At 34.8% G+C, this 25,329-nt stretch overlaps 1 long non-coding RNA gene and 1 other non-coding gene across 3 annotated transcripts in view; one reads left to right on the top strand and one right to left on the bottom strand.

The window, feature by feature from the left end:
• The window catches only part of LOC144333318 (uncharacterized), an 80,988-nt gene that overhangs the window by 44,458 nt on the left and 11,201 nt on the right, over positions 1–25,329 (top strand). The gene's annotated exons all lie outside the window — the stretch shown is intronic.
• Positions 4,892–5,024, bottom strand: LOC114671600 (U8 small nucleolar RNA). Its single transcript, XR_003721634.2, has one exon. It is a non-coding gene; the product is annotated as a U8 small nucleolar RNA (small nucleolar RNA).

Genomic DNA, 25,329 nt, shown 5'->3' with positions numbered 1-25,329 from the left:
GGAAGGCAGTAATGTTAATAACCCTGATCCTGTGTAGGTCCAGGCTAATGTGTATGTTTGTGTCTTAGTTTTCAACAAAAAATTTTACAAAGAATAAAATAACAAAAATCAAAAAAGCATATAGAATAACAACATAAAATATTTTCTACAACTACACAATGTATTTGTGTTTTAAGCTACGTGTTATTACCAAATAGTCAAAAAAGTTAAATAAAGAGTTTTTAATGTAAAAACATGACAGTAAGCTAAAGTTAACTCATTATAGGTGAAAGAAAATATTTTTAAATAATTTTAGTGTACCCTAAGTATACAATGTTTATAAAGTCTATGGTAGTGTCAATAACGTACAGTATGTCCTAGGCCTTCACATTCATTTCACCACTCACTGCCTTACTCAGAAGCAGCTCTGCAAGATCCCTGCATGGTAAGTGCCCTATACAAGTGTACCATTTTAACTTTTATATTGTATTTTTATTGTACCTTTTCTATGTTTGTATCTGTTTAGATACACAAATACCTTTGTGTTACAATTGCTTACAATATTCAGTACAGTAACATGCTGTGTAGATTTGTAGCCTGGGAGCAGTGGGCTCTATCTATTGCTGTGTAGTATGCTATACCACCTAGGTTTATGTAAGCACATTTGGTAATGTTTCCACAATGATGAAATTCCCTAACAATGTATCCTTGCTGTTAAGCAATTCATGACTGTATTGGCTCATGTGATTGTGGAAGCTTGAGAATCCCCATGATATGCCATCTGCAAGCTGGAGACCCAGGAAAGCTAATGGTATAATTCAGTCTAAGTCTGAAGGTCTGAGAGTCACAGGAATCAGTGGGATAACTCTCAGTCTAAGGCTGAACTCCTGATAATCAAGAACGGCCCATGGGTGAGGGCAAGAGAAGATAAATGTTCCAGCTTAAGAAGAGACAATGAATTTGCTACAGGACAGGCAAGTCCGCAAATTGCAGCTAAGCCCAGAAGGATTCTTGCTTTAACCCAGGAAAGAATTCAAGGGCAAGCCAGTGGTATTAAAAAGCGACTTTTATTGAAGCAGCAGTGTACTGAAGCAGCAGTGTACAGCAGCAGCAGCACAAGTACTGCTCCCTGTGGAGCAGGCATACCCCGTAGGCAGTGTGCCCAGAGTAGCAGCTCAGAGGCAGTTCTGCAGTCATATTTATATCCAATTTTAATTATATGCAAATTAGGGGGCAGTTTATACAGAAATTTCTGGGAAAAGGGTGGTAACTTCCAGATTGTTGTCATTGTCATGGAAAGGGGTGGTAACTTCTGGGTGTTGCCATGGCAATGGTAAACTGACATGGCATACTGGTAGGCATGTGTTTAGGAAAGCTGCTTCCACTCCTGACCTGTTTCAGCTAGTCTTCAATTTGGTCCCGTGTTCAAGCCCCACCTTTGGAGTTGAGTCCCATCTCCTACTTCAAATTCACGCTTCCTCCAAATTTTGTTTCCTGTTTGAGTCTTCAACAGATTGGATGATGCCTGCCTATATTGGTGAGGGAAGATATTCTGTACTCAGTCACCTGATTGAAACATTAATCTTTTCCAGAAATATCCTCACAGAAACACCCAGAAATAATGATTTACCAGTTCTTTCAGTATCCCTTAACCTGGTAAAGTTGACAAAAAAAAAAAAAAAAATAGCTATCACACTCATTTTCACTGCATTGCAGAGGGGTCAAATCTCGAGTTTAGGGAGATCTTTTAGGGATTAATAAATCAGAAAATAATGGACATGGGATGAACCAGGTGGCTACAATGGGTTATGATGGAGATGGAAAACAGTGAAATATCTGAAATTTAAGAAAAACAATTGAAAGAACTTATGATTGATTGGGTATAAGACTAAAGAAGAAAAATGAATGAAGATTTGTTTAATTCCAGTGTGCAAAGAATGCCACAAATATATTGACTGTGTTTAAGCAAAGTTAAGTATATTAATTATCTATACCAAGAGGAATTACATACAGAGGAGCATCTTGGTAAGAAAAAAATTACAATGTGTTAATTAGGTGATTGGAAGAGAGTTCAAGGATTTAGTGCTGACAGAAAGTGAGGGCAATTTGATGACTGGATCTCCAAATAATTTATATCTAAGAGATGGGTGTAAGTACTTACAGCTAGATTTCTCATTGATAATGAAAAAGAAGTAATTCATTTCAGCCAGAAGAAGAAATGGTTTGATCATTTTATGATGGTATAGAATCCTTCTTTTCTATAATATTTGGGTATGATTACAAAATGGTCTTTCATTTATCTTGTTCCACCACAGTCACAAAATGACCTTGTCTAATTTTCTTGACCATTTTTCAGTAGGGAACACTATAACCTAGTTAATAACTGCTCCCGGGGACATTTATTTTAATTAATATTTTCTCTTTTGCAATCAGCCCCATTTTATGGAAGGGCAGAGTATATCAATCTGGTGCTTCAGGTTTGCGTTATTGACGAATTCTGTTGATCAGAAAATGGAAAATGTTAACTGTGATTAGATTAGAGTTGTTCCCTCCTGTTCCTTTTGACATAGGATAAATTGTTGGATCAACATGTGATAATGGGTGTAAGGTAGGATTTAAGATTCTTATAAAAACCCATCACCCAGTGGTATTTAGGAAATTACCTGAAACAAAATGATTGTCAGTCACTGTAATAAGGTTTCAGTATCGAGGACCTAACACAGGCCACAAAGTTGTTGTTTCCAAAATCTATCTAGGTCTCTTCTAGAAAGCCACATGGCCTTTTCCTTTAGCCTAGGATAACGTATGAAAGTACTTGACATGACTAAGAAACTGATACAATTCATTACATTTTGAACATAAAATGAAAGAGGCTAGTAGACCAGGCCAGAATGTTTTGCCTGTGGGTCTTACATCGTAGACTAGAAAATTTTGATCTTTTGTCTATATGCAGCAGGAAATTTTAGATAATTTTTTTCTTGGAATATGACTTCGGTTTTGCATTTTAGAAAAAGAAAACACTCTTGTCTTAATGTGAAAAGTGAAAAAGAGATAAAAGTTGAAAAACAAGAGCTGGAGATAATCTGTGTTTAAAAAGTGTATCACTAAAGATAAATTATTGCAAATAAAGTCAAAAAGAAAACAATGTCAGTAGCAGTGGCTCACTCCTATAATCCCAGAACTTTGGGAGATTGAGGTGGGTGGATCACTTGAGGTCAGGAGTTCAAGACTAGCCTGGCCAGCTTGGTGAAATCCTGTCTCTACTAAAAATACAAAAATTAGCTGGGTGTGGTGATGTGCACCTCTAATTCCAATTACTCGAAAGGCTGAGGCAGGAGAACAGCTTGAACCGAGGAGGCGGAGGTTGCAGTGAGCCAAGATTGCGCCACCGTACTCCAGTCTAGATGACACAGCTAGAATCCGTCTCAAAAAAATAAAAAATAGAATAAAAAAATTTTAAAAAAGGAAAAAAGAAATTGCATTAAGATTTGAAGGAGGACATTAGGAAAATAGATTCATATAATTTGATTCGCAGATGTTTGACATCACTAGTTAGGAAAAGAATATTGCCATGATATTGTGAATACTAAGTAAAAACATATTTGAGAGAGAACAATTTGATGAATATTATATAAATAATAATTGTGATGTCTAATTTTTTGTATCAATGTGACTGGGCTAAGGGATGCCAGACAGCTGGAAAAACATTTCTGGGTGTGTCTGAGTGTGGTTTTGGAATAAACTAGTATTTGAATCAGTACACTGAGTAAAGAAGATCTGCTGTCACCAATGTTGGTGGGCATCACCAAACCCATTAAGAATTTGTGTAGAACAAAAGGAGAAAGTGCTAGTGCTTTCTCTCTTTTCTTGAGCTGGAACATCCATCTTCTGCTCTTAGACATCAGAGCACCTGGTCCTTCAGCCTTCAGTCTCTGGGACAGCAGTGCCTGCTCCCACTTTCTGGCTCTCAGGCCTTTGGCCTTAAACTGGGAGTGGCATCATTGGCTTCCCTGGTTCTCAGGCTTTTGGACTCAGACTGAATTATACCATCAAGTTTCCTGAGTCTCCAGCTTGCAGAGAGCATGTTATGGGACTTCTCAGCCCCCATAATTGCATGACTCAATTCTCCTAATAAATCTTCTCTTATCTACATTAAATTCTCATTTAATATCATTAATAAATTCTTGGAAAATATGAGCTTAAGCAAAAATATGTGTAACAAAGCCAATGTTTTTCTTCTCATTGATGTTATAATGAAACAACCAACATTGAAGGAAGCAGGAAACAACCTTATTTGAAGACCTGCTGTACATTGTTTTGCTTAAAGTTGAAGTTTCCAAGAACCTATCAACAAAGTTAAGTGAGGGCTTATTGTATAACTATATTTATCCTATTGGTTTGGCTTCTCTGGAAAATGGCTTCAGTAAGTTTGAGGTTCCTATTGAAGCCACAAGTGGTGATAATCTAGTTAGGAATAGAAGGAGACATATTTTTGACTAAATTCCATGTCTTTACAATCCAAACTAAATGTATATTGTGTTTTCATAAGAGCAAAAATGCTCACACATCTTATAGAAATTCTATTCACTATAAAAAATACTCAGTATAATTGTCATTCAAATTTACAAGTTGAAAATATTAGTGAATAATGTTAATATTTTTTATATTGCAAAGTATTTTTCTCAAATTTCTCTGCTTAGATAGAGGTAGTGGAATTCACATCAAAGAAGTTTTTGGAACCTGTAGTTTAAGACAGAAAAGCATCTTATATTACTTATTGCCAACTGGACAATTTCAAAAGTTTTAATATTGACTTCTCCATTAGATTAAATAAATAAATGGAAATTTAAAAGTAATTAACCATATAAGTGATCACCTCTTTATCATTCCTGGTAATTTTCTTTCAGGAAGAATCAGATAGGAGCAATCAGGGTACTGTAAGTCCTGATTACTCAGAGACGTTAATTGCATATCATGTGAACCCCAATCATGTCCTAATTTGTCCTCCAAAAGAAGGAACAGGTAAGGATTATGCCAGCTGATAATACCTGGTGATATTTTAGAAATATAATTTCCAGACTCTATATGATCACTTTCTATATTAAAGTAGGACTTAGAAATATTAATATCAATAGTAATAGTTTGTTTTATTTTATGTAAATAAAATAGCCCCTGATCTCCTTTCAGGAACCAATATATAAATTTACAAATATTAACACAAAGTGCATTCTAGGACAGGTTTATAAATGTCATTTTCCTTGTAGTTAATATTTCTTTGTTAGCACTATTTAACCTTTAGCAAATTTGGTTTTTGTAGTGTACTCTGAAAAATCACCACTTTTTGTCACTCTCTAGATATTTGATGTTGAAATGCACATAACATAAACAGAACACTACTGTCACTAGTTAGGGTATTTTACTATTCATTCACTATTGGAAAGATAAAACATAAAATGCAACAAAAATAAACATATAAAAATCTCACTTGAAGATGGCAGTTTTAATGGTATTGTCATTTTTAATTACCACTGGAATATAATATTTTATGCTATTTTATTAACATATTAAACTTGTTAGTATTTAAGAGCAAATTCAATCTTTCACTTTTCCCTTAAAGTCATTATCTAGTTTATTCCTCAAAATGACACTTAAGCAATCAGAAAAAAAAAAAACTGCTGACAAAACTATTCCTTAGAAAATATAAGAATAATTTTCTCTCTATTAATTTGGTCCAAAAACAATTAGTAATTCCCAGAATCTAGAATTGCATAAATTTATAAAAAATGAAAGTATATTTTAATATAAAATTAGTACCAACTTTAGAAAAATAATGTGCTCATTTAAATTTTATTCCACTCACAAATCAGTAAAATATATTAACTTAAATAATGACACAAATAGAAAAATACCTATTAGTCAAGTGATTAGGAGCAGAAACAATGAAGTAAGACTGTCTGAGTTGAGCTGTAAGTTCTAACACTTCCAAGCTCTGTAATATTGGGCAAGATTTTAAAAGCTCTTTGTGCCTCAGGTTTTGCATCTATAAAAGAAAAATACTTAATATAAGGATATTGAGAGAATTGAATAACAATACATCTTAAGGACTTGAACAGTGTATCATGTGTAATAAGTACAATATAAATGTTAGGTGACAGTGATGAAGTTGATGATTATTTTCTTTAATAATTTGTTTTAATGTGCATTGTGGTCAGTTTCTATGACAGTGTCCTTATATATAACAATAATATATTCATTTTTTCTCAATAATTGCAAACTATTGTAAGAAAAAATGTTTTAAAAAAAGTTGAAATAATACTTTTTTCATTCTGTCACATGAGTTAATATATGAAGTATAATCATATAGTCACATGAATTAAAAGCATTTAGACAAATACTTAACTAGAATAAGATTCAGTATTCTGTGAAAAATAAAGAATATGTACTTATATGACAGTGACATCTAATAATAGATTATCTGCTTCTTAATGTGGAAGGAAATATAAGTCCTCTACATTTAACTTCATAGCAAAATTGAAAGAAAATATAATTATGACAACAACTGTCAATCTTCTTTAATGCATGTTTTTAAAATTGACCAACTAAAACATGAAAGGAGAGAAAAAGAAGAAAATTGATAATTATTTAGTGTCGATCATGTGGTAGGCGCTGTTCTAGTTGCTATGAGCATTTAAAGTTATTTAATACACTGACATACTGATAGTATTCTATGACATTTAAATTAATATCTTCATTATTCTTATATGTCACACAATTTTAACAGTTTTTTTGAGGTATTATTGACATACAAAGAACTGCTCAAATTTAATGTGTCCAGTTTCATGAACCTGCACATACATGAACATCCATGGTACCATCACCACAAACAAGATAATAGACATATCCAATATCTCCTAAAGTTACCTTGTGTCCATTTTTTTGTAGAGAGCATATGGACACAACACAAGATATCCTTTTTAAACAAGTTTTGAAGTGCACAATACCATATTAAATATAGGTACTATATTGTACAGAAGATCTATTATTCATCTATTATAACTGGCAATTTCCCATATCCCCTATTTCCCAGCCCATGGCAATCAATATTCTCTGCTTCTATGAGTTTGACCATTATGACTATCTCATATAAGTGGAACTATGAAGTATTTGTCCGTTTATGACGAGTTTCTTTTACTTAGCATAATGTCCTCCAACTTCATCCATGTTACAAATAGCAGGATCCTTCTCTTTTTCTAAGGCAAAAAGATCTGTTGTATCTATTTGTCACATTTTTATCTATTCATCTATTTTGATCTGATTTCTGACAAGAGTGGAAAGAATACACAACGTGGAAAGGAAATTGTCTTCAACAAATGCTATTGAGATCACTGGGTATCCCCAAGTAAAAGATTGAAGTTGGACTCCTTCCTTATACTATTTACAAAAATTAACTAAATTAAATAACCTAAATGTAAGAGCTAATACTATAAAGCTTTTAGAAGAAAATGATTACAACTTTATTACCTTGAGTTTGGCAATTGATTCTTAGATATGACACCAAAAATGCAAGTATCAAAATCTAAAACAAGCAGATAAATTAAACCCCATTAAACTGAAATACTTTTCTGCTTCAAAGGCATTATCAAGAAAATTAAAATACAACCTATAAAATGGGAGTGGATATTTGAAAATCACATGTAAGATAAAGGTGTTATATGCAGAATATATAAATAATTCTCACCACTCAGCAACAAAAAGTGAAATAATCCAATTTAAGTATGAGCAAAAGATATACAAATGCCCACAAAGTACATGAAAAGTTGCTCAACATCTTTAGTCACCGTAGTGACTAATGCAAATCGAAACCACAATAAGATACCATCTTATATCCATTAGAATGGCTATAACTACACACAAAGCAAAAATAAACAAAAAACAGAAAATAACAAATGCTAGTGAAGATATAGAGAAAGAGACACTCTTAAACCTTGCTAAAAGGAATGTAAATTTATTCAGCCACGTGGGAGAAAGTTTGTCAGTACCTCAAAAAATTGAATTTGGAAGTATTATATAACCCAGGATTCTACTCCTAGGTATTTACCAAAAAAAGTAAAAACAGATACTGAAGCAAAAACTTGTACATGGATGTTAACAGCAGCACTATTCACAATAGCCGAAAGATGGAAACAACCCAGGTTCATCAACCGACAAATGGGCAAACAAAATGTGGTATATCCATATGATACAATAATAATCAGCCATAAAATAATGAAGGTCTGAGGCTTGCTATAATATAGATAAACCTCAAAAACATGCTTTGTAAAATAAACCAAACATAAAATGTCATTTTTATGGTTATATGATTATTACCATTATGTGATTCCATTTATAGAAAGTATTTAAAATAAATGCATACAGAGAGAATGCAGTTTGTTTCCAGGGGCTGAAGGGACCATGGGGGAGTGGAGGAGGGGAACGAATATTTGTATTATGAATTTGGGGGATTTGTGATAAAAACATTTTGGAACTAGACAGATATGGTGATTGTACAATATTGTAAATATACTAAACACCACCAAATTGTTTATATTAACATGATTAATTTTATGTTATGTGAATTGTACCTCAATAAAAAACAAATATACAACTTCTAAGGAAGGTGGGGTAGAGTTCAAAAGTCATCTTACAGAGTAACAAGCGTATAAAAGAGTTAGAAGATGCAAGCAAAAATGTTAAGTGAGGTAATTAGATTTGGACAGAACCGATGTTTATGCCTCAGAGAGAGGAGAAAAATAGATAAGATGGATGTTTCATCAACTGTAAGATAAATAATATTTAAGACATTTATTTTATCTTTCACTTCTTTTTTCAATAGTGTTCAGACATGAAACCCATTTAGGGGAGGGATACATTTAAGGCTTTCAGAAGTTTAAAATATTTTGATTAATTAGTATAGGGTCTCAATCTATTGCTCTAATATAAATAGTAAGATTTACAGAAAGAATACAAAGTTGTGAACAATAACCAAAGAAATAAAAATCTCTGGAATCGAAGGAAGTTGATCTACAGGGTGATATTTTATGCCAACTTTAATGTCTATCATGAGACACGTTTTTGCACAATTATAGAATTCAAGGGTCCAAGAATCATGATGATATTGGATTTATCAAGAGTATCAACTGGAAAAAATAAATCAATGAAAAACGTATTCAATATTTTGGTTAAATTAATTTCATAGAATTTAATATCAACATCAACTACCAATAAAAACTGATGGTAGAATAAAATTGTTTTCAGATATACAAAAATTTCAAAAAATTTCTTGCTGTAAACATGTAAGTTGTCTACCAGCATTAGATTCTCTTGTTTTTACTGGGAACCTAGATGGACTATACTTTTTACCTCCTTGCAGTTGCATAGATGCCATACAAATTCTGAACCTAGTTTTCTGAGCTGTGAGTGGAAATAACATGGACCACTTTGTGGACTAAGAATGGAAGAGTTGATGGGGAATTTCTGCACTTTCCACTTTACCTCCAAAGTGGCAAGGGAGGCCACAGTCACAAAAATAAATTAGCCCAATTCACTAAGTCACTGCTGCCCTGATGAGTCACCTAATCCATACCAGAATTAATATGAGTGAAAAGTAAACCTGTGTTGTGTTTTCTGCTGAAAATGTTTGCAGCCTAACTGAACTAACAGTGAATAATGAATGATATACTCTAATAAAACAGTGGGGTTACCTAAGAAAAGAAAATACAGGTGATAGAGGAAATGAGAAATCCAATAGAAAGGAAAGCAGCAAGTAAATCCAATAGAGAAGATAGAAAAAAAAAATCAATGGCAATAGTGTTTGCTCTCAGAATGAAAACTTTGCTGCTAGTCTTGTTGACAACTAGTGTTGATTTGAATAAGCTTTTAGAAGATTCTAGACAAGATATCCTTAAGGAAAAGGAAGGAACAATGGAAATAAAAGGCTTTTAGTTGTTATTATGTTCATTCTTCTGTCCCTATTAAGTAATGTCATTACTGAAATAAATGGAAATAGCATTAAAAACTGTACAGATTATTCTATGCTGAGGGCAGAAACTAGCACTTGATTAAACACTTTAATAGATTGGCTCAATTTTGAGATCTTTTCATCTCCCTAATTACCAGTTTTTCATAAAATTACAAAACTATCTTATTTTCACTTTAATCATGAATTTCATTCTTTTTTGTTCTAATGTATATATTTTATATGTAGTTTAACTCTATAAATTTTCTTATAAACAGCATTTGTATATGTTGTATTGCTTTTCCCATTCACTTAAAAATATTTTCTAATTTTTATTTATATATGGGTTATTTATAAGTGTATTTTCTTAAATTCCAAACAGTGGGGCTTTTCTAGTTATATTTATATTATTATTTTTTGTAATTGTGCTATACCTGATTTAAATACTTTGAAAGTTGTGCAGAATTGTTTTGTGTTCTAGTATTCCATCGATGAAGTAAAATTACCATGTGTTTTAAATGAATATGTACTTCTTAGTCCCCTGTTTATATATGCAATTTAAGTCAAGTTTGTTAATATTTTTCAGGTATTCTAAATAGTTACTGTGGAAGGAAAATATCTTGGGCCCCCAAAATCACTGAGCTAAAGAGAAAATTCAGGATGGGAACTGCTCAGGGAAAATCTGTTTCCCATCCTATTAAGTCATCCCTCTGCTCACTGACATAGTTGCATATTCTGATTGCCTCATTTAGAATGGTTTACCAGACACTCAAAAGAATGCAACTGTTTGTCTGTCACCTACCTGTGTCCTGGAAGCCCCTTCTGTGCTTCAAGTTGTCCCTGACTTTCTGAATGGAACCAATGTACTTCTTCCATATATTGATTGATGTCTCGTGTCTCCCTAAAATGTATAAAACCAACCTGTGCCCCGACCACCTTGGGCACATGTCCTCAGGACTTCCTGAGGCTGTATCACAGGTGCATCCTCAACCCTGGCAAAATAAACTTTCTAAATTAACTGAGACCTGTCTCAAATTTTCAAGGTTCACATTACTGAATTTTTTGTCTGGCTGTTTGATGAGTTACTCCCACAATAATTGTAAAGTTGTCTATTCTCTATTCTATATTTTCATTGTTTTTAAATATATTGTTATATCTACTTTACGAGTTGACCTTTTGACTTTATCTGTTCCTCTTTATCTCTAGTAACACTCCTTGAATTTAGATACAATTGATCATATATTAGTATGACTTCCTTTGGCTTTTTAAAAAATTATGTATTATATAGAGAATGTTTCCTATTCTTTCTTCTTCAACCCTCTGTGTCCTTGTATTGAATGGATGTCCTTTGTATGCAGAATAGAAATGTGTTTTCTTTTTATTCATCATAAAATTGCCCTAGACCAAATTGCCCTAGAAATTGCCATATCCCTGGGCAACATGATGAAAATCTCTCCTACATGAGTAGCTTTACTGGTAAAGGATGGAGAAAAATAACTATTCCCTTCCTGCCCAAAAGAGAGAGCGAATGAAAAGGACAAGAAAGGAACTCATTTTTGTTTTTGTTTTTGTTTTTGTTTTGATATGGGATGGAAAGGATCATGAGTTATTAGCCTAATGTTAGGAATCTAAATGAGTCTTTACAAAGGGCAAGTGGATCCAATGGTTCTGGCTTTTTGACCTAGAGCCACCTCCAAGGTGTAGATTCCATACATTTTGAATTGAAAATATCTAGGATGCCAGTGATCTAATTAAATTATCGTCTAGGGATTAAGCTAGGGACCTATTCTGGGCTATAACTGTTTGGTCTTCTTGAATGACAATAATTAAGTACACAAATAGCTAAATGCTATAAATCTAACTCTGAAGGTATGTGAAAAGTAGTCTAGAAGAAATGAAAGCAAACATCTAATATTTATATTGTGAATATTCCTTGTCTTGGGAGCCCAGGACTTTATACAGGAACACTGAGAAATCAAGAGTAGTTTTATTTTCTCACACTCATTTTTAAATCAGTATACTGTTTATTTATACGTAAAAAATGTAATGCTGTAGTGGGGTTTGTACCTACTATTTTTCTATTTGTTTTCCACTTGATACAACAGTTGTATGTTCTTGTTTTCTTTTCTCTTTTAGTCTTCTTTTTATTAATTAGTGTTTTTCAGTATTCTGTTTTGTCATTCTACTAGCTAGAGAGATACACATTTCATTACTGCTAGAAATTACAAGCACAGTTGAATCATTAGGGGTTAATATAACTGATTACTTTGCTTCCCAGGATAATAATACATTAGAACTCATTAAATCAATTTTTCTCTCCTATTTTTTGTTTTGTTTTCATGCATTTATGGTTCTACATTTTAAAAACCCATATGTATCAATGATATTGTTTATACAATAGATATTTATTAACATTTACTCACAAAATCACCCCTTTTGTCATTCTTCACTTCTTATTGCATATTGTTACTTTTGTCTGAGATTGTGTTTTCTCTGTCAGAAGAACTTTTGTAAAATAATTATTTTCGTAAAATCTTCTGGAAACAATTTTTGTTTGTTTGTATTTGTATGGAAATGCTTTTACTTTTAAATGATATTTTTGATGGAAGTATTATTTCTAGGTTTGCTAGTTATTTTCTTCATCACTTTAAAGGTATCATTTATTTTCTTCTCTTTTATGGAATTATTTGAGAAATAAACTGTCAATTTTATTATTTCATCTTTCAAAATGACATACAGTTGGTCTTCTGTATCTGTATCTGTGGGTTCTATATCCATGAATTCAATCAACTGCAAATGGAAAAACTACAAAAAATCTGCATCTGTACTGAACACCTACAGACTTTATTTTTTATTATTCCTTAAATGAATTAGTATAACAACTATTTACATAGCATTGGCATTGTATTAGGTGTTATAAGCAATGTAGAGGTGATTTAAAGTATACAGGAGGATGTGCAAAGGTGATATGCAAATACTACTTCATTTTATATTAGGAATTTGAGCATCCATAGATGTTGGTATATTTGGGAGGTCCTGGAACCAATCCCCCATGAATACCAGAGAGCAACTGTATCTCTTTTATTTGGTTACTTTTAAAATTCACTATATACCTTTTGATTTTCAGAAGCTTTTTGTACATTTTGACTAGTTTGTCTTTCTGTATGTTTATCTTCCTTGATTTTCATAAGATTTTATTTTGATGTTTGTCTTTATATTTAGAAGATTCTCATCCTTTCCTTCTTTAGAAGGTTGCTTCTCTATTCCATTCTCTTCCTCTTCTGGGACCCTAATAATATATATATTTAGATTTAAATCAAGTCCCATGTGTTTAATATCTTCTGTATTTTCCTTTCTAAAAATCTTTGTTTCTTGGGTGAATCATTTTCTACTGTTCTATTTAGTTAATTTGTCTTCTGCTATGTCCAATCTGTTATTGAATACATTCATTCTAAATTTTCCATTCTTTAAAAAAATGTCAGAATCTCCATTCAATTCTTGTAGTCTTTAGTTCCCTGGTAAAATTCTATATATTGCTTACTATTGTCTTCGTTGTTTTAATCACAGTTTTAAAAATTTTATTACCAGTTAGTTCAAAATATGTGTCACCTCTGAGTTTGTTTCTATAAACTAGTTTCCTTTTTTTGTTTTTGCTGTTTTTGTTAATATGAATGATAGTTTTAACAATATTTTAACATTGTCCATGTCAAACTTTAGAGACTATGACTTATTTGATTTATTGTCAGAAAACATTTACTTCGTCCTTCATCAAAGAGCTATACAAGGGAGATTATCCCAAATTACAGTCTAAGCTGACTCTAGTGGGATTTCACTTTGGAAACATGACATTATCTCTTGTTAACAATAATTCCTATGGCATAAGCCTCCAATCATTTTGGCTGCAAACTTGGAGTGTTTATTGGCACCTTTATTTCTTGGTGAATTCTAAACTACAGTTTTCTTTCTTAATATTATAAGAGTGCAAAAATTGTTCTGTATTTTTGTTTTGTTTTTTCTTCTTGATTTATTTGTGTCTTGCCCTGCTTGATTAGAATTCAGCAAAACCGTCAAGGGGAAAACTGCTGCATACAGCCTTACCTCTAATTACCTCCATTCTTTTTCAGATTGGGATCTTTTCTGGGTAGGGGGATATGTGAAGATCTTGATCTTTTATGTCATGGTTACCTTGACCTCAACCTTCACTTGGTTGCTCAGCCCACCTTTCCATCCAGAGAAATATTTAAAAATATTTCTTTTAGTGCAGTCTGCTGGCAACGAATTCCTGAAGAAAAACTGTACCAAAAAAAAAAAAAAATTAGATTCATCTCAAAGGAATTTCTTTCTTCCAAGATTTGGACCTTCAAGCCTTAGATGTCTTAGCAATTCTCTGATTTCTTTAAATTGACTTAAAAATGTATGTATTACTGTTGCATTTTGTCTGACCATTGGTCTATTGTATTGGTCTGCTCCGACTGCTATAGCGAAATACCCTTGACTGAGTGGCTTAAAAAAAAAGACATTTATTTCTCACAGTTCTTGAGTCTGGGAAGTCCAACACCAAGATGCATGTCAATTTAGCTCCTGATGAGGACCTACTTCCTATGAAGAGTTAGACAGCCACATTTTCACTGTCTTGCCATATGGTGAAGAGAGAGAGTTTCTTTTTATAAAGCTGCTAATCTTATCAAGAGAACCCTATTCCCATGATTTTACCTAACCCTGATTACCCCCACTGCCCCCAAAGGCCCCATCTCCCAATACAGTCACAATGGGGGCTTAGGACTACAATATATTACAGTTAATCCATAAATTTTCAGTCTAAATGATTGTGTCAAGTGCCATGGTCTTAACTTTCCTACTGCTTCCCAAGGTCTCTTCATTTGAGGTAAATGTCTGAAAAAAGTGTAAAGATTGTTGTTGTTCCTTTATCTCTTCCACAACCCACGTCTTCTGACATATTAGAATGGCCCTAACACTTAATCGAGGTGTTACTTTGCAACTTTTGTCTCTAGGTATTGCAAATTGTTTGACTCAGTTGAAGCAAATATTAAATGTGATTATTTCCCCTTATTTTGAAAAATATGTTCTGGACTTGATACTTTTTGTGCTTATTTTGGCATTTCATGCCCAACCACCTTAAAATAAATAAATATTGGAAGCTGGTATTCTGCCCCTGTGTTTGTTCTTTATCACACAAAAACATCTCTGTAATACTTAAAGTACCTCATAATCTTAACTGCACTGAAACTCCAAACTTTAAGTCTTTATCAAGTTAGTGTCTTATTTCCTTTCTGCTTAACTGGCCAGGGATATTGAGAAGGTACATGTATACATACTTACAGGTAGTTCTGCTCTACAAGGTCACCTAAATACCCAAGTTAGTTCTACCTTCTGCTGGGTTATGTATCTGTTACATCATTTTCATAGTCAGTTTAGAATCTATGTCAATAGTGTATTCTATAATATTGCAGCTTTGGGAAGGTGTAAAGAGAGAGGGATTACCCTTTCAATTACTTAATGGTTAACACTTAGTCATTATATACATTGCTTGTGCTCCACTGGTAATAAATTAATTATATAACCAAATGGATTTGCAAGGGGGCTGGGAGATACAATCTTTAAGTCATGGGCTTGGCTAAAACTTGGAGAGTTCTATTGCTAAATATTAGAGGAAAACATTTTATATTAGAAGGTAATTTTCAGTCTTTAACCCTGGGTTTGTCAGCTACTCACTATTTTCCTATGTTACTTTGGTGGTATAAAGACTTTAAAGCACTGCCAGAATTTCTGCTTGATCTCTGCAACCTCGAAGTTTCTCTATTATAGCTTTTCCATCTCAAAGCAGTTTGGGATTTTTATTTTTATATTTTCAGTCATTTTAGATTCTTACTTGGTAGTAATAGAACAGGCTTAGAATCGTGGTTTTGTGGTAAATTATAAGATTTCTTTCTTATGTAAGTCCAAGACAAGCCTGATTAAACCAGTACTTAGACACCTATGTGAGGTCCTATTGCTGGGTCATGAAACAGAAAAAAATGGAAGAGGCTTAAACTATATGAATTATTGGAAGAGTGACATGGGAAGTTAGATTCTGCTGAGACCAGATTCAAATGCACAGATTTATTTGGCTACTACTCTGTGAACACTGGGTAGTGAATAAAATGATAGGTTAAAAGACACATATGTATTTACTCATGAGTTTATTAGAGGAGAAAATATTAATTAAATTACCAATACTGGATTTTGCTATGGCTTGAATGTTTGTCCCCTCTGAAACTCATGTTAAAACTTAATCCCTATGTTAATAGTATTAAAAGAGGAGGAAATCCAACTATGGTATTTGAGAGCTTGGATCTTTGGGAGGTAACTAGGATTAGATGAGGTCATAGGGTAGGGCACTGGTGGCTTTATAAGAGGAGAGAGACCTGAGCCAGTCTGCTCAGCCCCCTTGTCTTGTGATGCCTTGTGCCACCTCAGGAATCTGTGGAGAATTTCACTAGCCCTTACCAGATGCAGCCCCTCAACCTTGGACTTAGTATGTGAATTTAGTATGCAAAATCATCTTAATTGCTTGTGACTTTGGTTCAACATCTTAAGTTTCAACTGGTTTTCATCTTACACATGATATTTCTGTATTTATAGTGATTTCCCCAGTAATTCTTGTGAAAATTCATTCTACCCATTTCCTGATGCCTTGGGCTCTCCCAAAACACTTATCAATTATTTAATTAAGATACATTTTCATAAGAAAGAGCAGAAAATTAAGGGTTCATGGAAATGTCATTTAAATGCCAAAATATGACCTCCTATGTTTTCCTAAATTTTATCGAAATAATCATTTATAACTCTAAATATAGTAAAATGCATAATAATTTGAATAAAAAATAGGATAAAATATAATAATAATAAAACACATTTTTTTAGGGTCAACTAAACACATTTATTGTTTTGAATGGAAATAATAAAGGTATTCTGAACCAATTCCACTTTATGGAACATTTTCATAGGCCATTTCTTGCTCAAAATTGTCAAGAATCAGACTTTGCCTCCTCAGTGTTGTTCATTTTATTTCTGCTTCTCTGATGACAAAGGGGTTTTTATGGCAACACTTTCAGATGCTCCTTTTGCACATGGTCAAAGATGGCCTGCTTTTGTATTTATATTTACTTATTTTATCATATTGAAGCCTCGAAAATCCTAATCAAAGCGAGGGCAAATCCATGCTTAATTTTTTTATTTTTTTATTTTTATTTTATTTTTTCCTGAGACGGAATCTTGCTCTGTCTCCCAGGCTGGAGTGCAGTGGCGCAGTCTTGGCTCACTACAACCTCCACTTCCCAGGTTCAAGTGATTCTCCTGCCTCAACCTCTCGAGTAGCTGAGATTATAGGCACCTGCCACCATGCCCAGCTAATTATTTTGTATTCTTACTAGAGATGGGGTTTCACCATGTTGGCCAGGCTGGTCTCGAACTCTCAACCTCGTGATCTGCCCGCCTCGACCTCCAAAAGTGCTGAGAGTACAGGCGTGAGCCACCGCACCGGTCCATGCTTAATTTTTTTAATGGAACATTCTTGATTTTAGATCTGCCTCAGTAGCACTCTGGCTTAGATTCAGTAAATCTCATCACCTTTCTGTCCTCTGTTCATGTTTTTCATTGATCATATTCTTAACATCAGTATAACTCTAACCAAAGATCTAATGTGGGCTACTACCTATTTATGAAATCATTAGTCTTTTCATTTCTCACTTTGCTGTAGCATTTTCGAGTCTGGCTGATACTCATTGATTAAACCAAAGACATTCCCACCTCAGAACCTTCCCACTTTTTCTGTTCCCTCTGTCTAGAATGCATTTTTTTGTTGCTGTTTTTTGTTCGTTTGTTTTTTCCACCTCTGTCACTTTAGGTGTGTGCTCAAATATTTTCCTATTGAAGATGCTTTTCCTAACTACCTTAACTAAAAAGATTTGTTTCTTCATTGCCACCTGAGCATGATATCTCTGTCTCCTGTATATTTTTCAGCAAAGTATTCATTACAGCTGATAGTACATTATATATTTGTTGTTCATTTTTTGTCTTTTCCCCTTAAGAGAGTGTAAGCTTCAAGAGAATTGGTACATTATCTGCCCCCCACACACACTATTTAATTTCTAGTGGGTATGACAGTTCTTGTTACATAGTAAATGCTTAATAAAAATGTATTGAGTGAATGAATGAATGACCTTGATTGTTCCATGACATAAGAAATTGCTGAAAAGTTTAAAGGATGCCATCCTAACATGACTCAGGAAAACATTAAAACTGAAATAAAATAAAAACATGAATAAGACACAATGAAATGGTAAATGGGTAGAAATATGAAAACAATTGAATCCTCTTAGGAGAGATATAGTCTCTAAAACTAAATAGTATTCTACTTAAATATATCACAAAATCAATTTATTGAAATGTGCAGCCGATGAAAATACTTCGGCCTTAGCACTTGAAAATTTCCATATGTTTCCTCAAACTAAGGCTTGCGTATGTAAAACTGTTTTAAATAGAATGTGCACATTACTAAAAACAAACCGGAAATGATAAGGAAAGTATTAATAAAAGAATGAAAGAGGAGGAAAGAAATAGAGAGATGATTTTATTATTCTAAGTACACTACTCAACAAGTGGTCTTTGTGAAGCTATTTTTTTTTTCTTTGAACTGTACTTGATCACTGCAACAGATCCAAAGTCCAAGGTCTGTAATCTAGCCGTGTGGGTTACCTCTCAGTCTAACACAGACTGGAGAAATTGCCTGATTGTGCCACAGCACCCGTGACCTTGAAATGTAAAACAACCTATTTAGAATCTTGTCAAGATAAATGATTACCCTTTTCTTTGACTAGATCTAAATAATTTATTGCTTCTTTTACAAAGTAGGGAAGACTTAAGAACACCAAGTGGTGTTAACATACACACAAAAGGTTTTCTTTAGTCCCTTGATTTCTACACAAATTAGTTTTGAGTAAGAATCAGATGTAACCAGCACCAGTTTTCAAAACACTTTAAATATTTCATAATTTTTTTTCAAATAACGGCAGGATACAAAGCAAAAAATCGTCACAAGTAAAGGAAGAATAATTCTGCAGCAAACTTCCAAAATGCCTCACAGGCTGAAAATAGGATTCTCGGTTCTCTTAAATACCACCAGCAAATGGAAACACTGCAAAATATCCACAAGTAGGGTCATCTTTTGTATATGGAGAAAAACTTTCCTCAGTGTTCTTAATGTGTTTTGTTTGTTCATTTAATGACAACATTCTCTGAGCCTGTAGATCCCTAGATGACTTTGAAAGTGCTCAACTTTCAATATTATACAAAGCAGCTCACCTCTCCCCTTTTACAAGCAATTGGTATACACATTTTGTGCTGCAGCTGTTGTGTGTAAACAGCATTTGGCTTGTCATCCTGAGACTTGCATTCAAATGGCAACTGTCCACATTACTGCTAGCTGTATGACCTTGGTCAAACCATATTATGACTGTATCTCTGAGTTTCATTTTCTTCTTAGAGAAAATGGGCTAAGATTTCATAGAGTTAATGGGAAACCTGAAGGTGATAAAGTATTTGGAAGCATAAAATACATTTTCTGTCTCACTGAAGATACTCAATAATAGTTAGTTGAATTATTTAGCTGCCTTTTGTCAACATTAAAATGCTAGTTTACATTCTAAAATTCTTCATCTTTTTAAATTAAAGATTTCAGTGTAGTAATGAAATCTCTCTTCAACACAAACATCTCTTATTTTCTCAAAAGTGTTTCTCCTAACTTTATTCAAGGTCAACTCAGCATATAAACAATTTTAATATATCAAAATAAAAAGAAGTCTAGACTTACATAAGCTAAGACACCACATAAAAGACTATTACAAAGGGAGAATGCCGTAACCATAATATCCCAAAGTGTTTCCAAGTAAAGGAGAAAAGGACTTACCTCTTTTATAGAGATAAGTAATAACAAGACAGGAAAGAACCACACATGGAGGAGTGGGGTAGCAGGTGGCATGACAAAAGAACTGAAGAGAAAATTTTTTTTCTAGTCAGCTGATTCTCAGCAGAGGCCGTTAATAGGACATTGTTCTAACTTTCAGTGCTCAAGCTCAAGGATGGGACAAAGTTCAGGGGTCTAGGAAAAGGAGAGAATCCTCATTAAGGTTCTGTCAAGTTATGTTAGCAGGTATTTGGTGAGCATTCGGCCAAACATAAAAGAAACAAGCATAACAATAATATTCTTTTTTGTAATACTGAATATCTAGAATATCATTGAACATGCAGTGTTTTCCTTGTGAAATAATAATGCATACAATGAAGCATAAACAAATGAACAATTATGAATAACCTAATTTCAATATATGCTAATAACAAACGCAGTCATGTAGATGTTGTAGTAAAAGTTAGATCTTTCAAAAGGTATAAGGATTCTGGAAACTGGCAATCTAAGTATGTCCTACCTGCCCTTCCTCCCCCAAATTCTCTTTCAGCCATCCTCCACTCTTGTCTCCAGTAGTCAGGTCAAATCTGGGGAATGTAACCAAGAGAGCTGCTGCAGGATACTTTCACCTCTGATCCTGATGAGAGACTGGGAACAGGGTAGAAGATTAACAGGACTAGGATAAGAAAGTACTAAATCCTCCTAGGACCAGAGATGTCTTGCACACTTTAAGAAAGGTCAGCTGTGGCTTCTTTAGATGTACTCATTCTCCCTGATTCCCAAAAGCTTGGGTATTTGCCAAAAAATGTGATGGGTTATCTCACTTCCTGCAGCTAGAAAGGTGGGAGGAGAGTATGGAGTAAACATGTCTCTTGGTGATTGAGTAGGCACTGAGGAATTCCCCACAGCTATAATGCTATCCCAGGAGCAGAGTCCACTGAGCCTCAAATCACTCTGTGAACTTCTGCACCTTAAGAACGGTAGCCACTAAAATTAAACCCCAATGAGCAGATACAGAAAAGGCACTCACTAGTGACCTAGAGAACATTGAACACACCTATCAGAAAAGGTCTCTAATTAAACAGATATATTGGGAGCTGCTATTTTGGAAAAATAGCAAGAGTCCTTAAGGAGATTAATATACACAACTAGCCTAACAAAAACACCAAATCAACACGTTGTTTTAGAAAACTTCAAAAATTTTATAACTTTTCAAAATTTTAGAAGATGATCTAAAGAAAAGAAGAGTTATTACTGAGACATGAATAAATGTTGTGGAGGCAAATGGAATGAAATTCCCCAAATTGCTCATTGACAATGCAACTACATACTGTTATACAAAAACAAACTTTGTGAACAAAACCTCAAACAGAAATAACTTTAGCCATTAAAAGAGATAAAAAAAAAAAAGGCATTGAGTTTGTCATCCTGCCACACTAGAAAACAGAACACGGTAGAATGACATGTAGAGATTACCCAGAGAATAAAACATCAATGTGAGGATTATTAACCGATATACATCATTATTCACTGGTTATAATGGAAGACATTTGCTTAAAGGGTTTCAGTAAATCTATTGCCCATTTACAACAACCAAAAAGGCTACTCTAAGAAAAGGTTTAACCAAACAACAAAAGACAAAGGCCTTTAAGATGAGCAATTGAATTGAAAGGAGAAGTATTGAGCAGTGAACCTTGCAGATACAAATGTGTATATGTAACTGAGCAGATTCTGCGGAAGTTGAAGGCTAAGTATTCTTGAAATAAAAGGGATTCTTAAACAAAGAGATATTTTAAAGGATTAAGCCATTTCATCAAAAGTGAAGTAAGAGTAAGTGGATAATTAAAGTATTTCAAAGTTTACCCCCAGAGTCAGGGTAAGAGATAGCAGAAGTAAAAATATCGTGAAGATCTCACAGATGGAATATATAAGATGCTATGGATCAAATTGCATACCCCAAAGCACATAACTTAAAGTCATTATATGACTTTATTTGGAGATAGAAACTTTGAGGTAGCAATTAGGATTAAATGAGGTGATAAGGGTGGGGGTCCTAATCCAATAGGCCTGATGTCCTAAAAAGAAAAAGAGACACCAGGAGTGCACTTATACAGGGAAAAGGCTACAGGAGGACATGAAAAAGCAGCCCTCTTGAAGCCAAGGAGAAAGGCCTCAAGAGGAATCAACCATGTTGACACCTCGATCATGGACTTCCAGCCTCCAGAAATGCGAGAAAATGAATTTATATTGTTTAAGCCACCCAGTCTATGTAATTTTGTGTTAATATCTCTAGCAAACTAGTACAGGGAGATAGGTCTGTCCGGAATTGGTGGGTTCTTGGTCTCGCTGACTTCAAAAATGAAGCTTCAGACCTTCGCAGTGAGTGTTACAGTTCCTAAAGATGGTGTGCCCAGAGTTTGTTCCTTCAGATGTTCAGATGTGTCCGGAGTTTCTTCCTTCTGGTGTGTTCCTGGTATCACTGACTTCAGGAGTGAAGCTGCAGACCTTCACAGTGAATGTTATAGCTCATAAAGGTGGCACAGACCCAAAGAGTGCAGCAACAAGATTTATTATATAGAGCAAAAGAACAAAGCGTCCACAACTTGGAAGGGAACCTGAACGGGTTGCCACTGCTGTCTTCCCTTATCTGACCCCACCCACATCCTGCTGATTGGTCCATTTTACAGAGAGCTGATTGGTTCGTTTTGACAGGGTGCTGATTGGTGCATTTACAAACCTTTAGCTAGACACAGAGTGTTGATTGGTGTGTTTACAATCCTTTAGCTAGACAGAAAAGTTCTCCAAGTCCCCACCAGATTAGCTAGATACAGAGTTCTGATTGGTGCATCCACAAACCACGAGCTAGACACAGAGTGCTGATTGGTGCATATACAATCCTCCAGCTAGACATGAAAGTTCTCCAAGTCCCCACCTAACTCAGGAGCCTAGCTTGCTTTGCCTTGTGGATCACGTGCTGGGGTACCAGCCAGAGCTGCCCAGTCACCCCAGTGCCCACACTCCTCAGTCATTGGGTGGTTGATGGGACCGGGCACAGTGGAGCAGGGGACCGTGCCTGTAGGGGAGGCTCTGGCCATGTAGGAGCCCACAGGCTGGGGGAGGCGGCTTGGGCACTGCGGGCTAGAGGTTCCCAGCCCTGCGCCATGGGGAGGCGGCTGAGGCTGGGTGAGAATTGGAGCATGGCGTCTGGGCTGGCAGTGCTGGGGGACCTGGCACACTCTCCACAGCTCCTGGCCCAGGTGCTAAACCCCTCACTGCCTGGGAGGCCAGCCTCGCTGGCCGGCCTGCTGTTCTGAGTGCCGGTGGACCAAATCTGCACCCACCTGGAACTTGCACTGGCCCATAAGCGTGCGTGCAGCACCACTTCCCGTCCGCACTTCTCCCTCCATACCTCCCGGCAGGCAGAGGGAGCTGGCTCGGGCCTTGGCCAACCCAGAGAGGGGCTCCCACAGTGCAGCTGCGGGCTGAAGGACTCCTCAAGCGTGGCCAGAGTGGATCCCTGAGGCCGAGGAGGCACCGAGAGTGAGTGAGGGCTGCCAGCACGTTGTCACCTCTCATAGGGATTGAAAAAAATATGAAGGAAGAGAAATGTATTAGATTATCAGCACTAGGAGAGGGAAAGACATTGGAAATAAAATTAAAATACATGAAACAGAAGTTCGTTTTAACAAAAGAGAAAAAGTTAATTAGCCCCTTAATTAACATAGGAAAATAAAGATGAGAAAAAGGAACAATTAACTAAAATTTAAAAAATGTGTGAAGAATTAAGAAGGGATTATAATAAGGTATATAAGTTAATCTATGTGAATAGACAATGTGCCAAATAAAAATGGGTACCAAATTTGGCTGTATATATACACACATAGTCTATGTAGAGACTATGTATATATATTTTATCGTTTTCTGTCATACATGGACCGCTCTTATAAATTTGCTGTTTGTCTTCTTTTTTTGTGTGTTCTTAGAGAGACCTTACCAACTTATATAGTTTCAAGAGCTGTTACAAACGTTTCTATTGGTCTATTTGGCTATATATATATACAGCTTCTCAGAGCTTCTGTAATCTCCACATCTTCATCATCCACAATTATGCTCAAGAGTAAAGAGGTATAATAATGAATCAAGAATGTTATGCTTATATTGTCAATAATGTTCCTAATTTATTTTTCACATATATAAATGCCCTCTTTTTTCATTAATTGTTATGATTAGAGTCTTTATTACCTTTTTCATGCTTCAACTATAGGTAAGATATTTTTAAATCCTAAAAACTATAACAATTGAAATTGTATGCAGTAATAAAATTATTCCTTTTATTCAAGATAAAGGGGATTGTTTGTGTGCACTTGTCTTGTGAAAGCTATAGATCTACATGGAGTTCTTTTAAAAAATTATACTAGGCTGGTCGCAGTGGCTCAGGCCTGTAATCCCAGCACTGTTGGAGGACAAGGTGAGCAGACCACCTGAGGTCAGGTGTTCAAGACCAGCCTGACCAATATGGTGAAACCCTGTCTCTACTAAAAATACAAAAATTAGCTGGGCATTGTGGCATATGCCTGTAGTCCCAGCTACTCGGGAGGGTAAGGCTGGAGAATCCCTTTAACCCCAAGAGGTGGAGGTTGCAGTGAGCAAAGATGATGCCACTGCACTCCAGCCTGGGTGATAAATTGAGACTCAGTCTCAAATAATAATTATTAATAATAATAATGTGCTTAACCTAAGATATTATCCAAGCTCTGTTTTATTTTAACCTGAGTTTAAAACATACAAACAAACAAAAACCCTTTCCATTGTGAACAGTACTTATCTCTAGGATGAATCTATATAACAGTTTGTCAGCATTACATATGATATTGAAACTGTTTATGCTGAAGTCAGCAATAACTATACCTGCCACATTGCCAGAGGCAACATCCTGTTTTCCCTCTTGCCCTTCATCTCTCTAGCAGTTGACACTGTTTACTCAGTCTTCTTCCCTGAAAGTTTTTCTTTTTCTTTGCTTCTGTGAAACTCACCAATAAGCTCATTTTTATCCTTTTCTGTCATACATGGACCACTCTTATAAATTTGCTGTTTGTCTCTCTCTCTCTCTATATATATATATAGCTTATGTAGCTTCAAGAGCTATCATCGAAGTTTCTATTAGGGAGAAAGAGCTTGTGCTTAGGAGAATGTGATGGTATAATGTCCTACCTGAAGAGACACACACAAACACACTAAACTAGATTGTTGTATTTCTTTTCTTTTTCTTTCTTTCTTTCTTTCTTTCTTTCTTTCTTTCTTTCTTTCTTTCTTTCTTTCTTTCTTTCTTTCTTTCTTTCTTTCTTTCTTTCTTTCTTTCTTTCTTTCTCTCTCTCTCTCTCTCTCTCTCTCT

Source organism: Macaca mulatta, chromosome 12 (assembly GCF_049350105.2).
Source record: "Macaca mulatta isolate MMU2019108-1 chromosome 12, T2T-MMU8v2.0, whole genome shotgun sequence".
In the NCBI taxonomy this organism is placed as follows: domain Eukaryota; kingdom Metazoa; phylum Chordata; class Mammalia; order Primates; family Cercopithecidae; genus Macaca; species Macaca mulatta.
The sequence above is the reverse complement of the archived record's forward strand: the minus strand, read 5'-3'. Positions and strand labels throughout refer to the sequence as shown.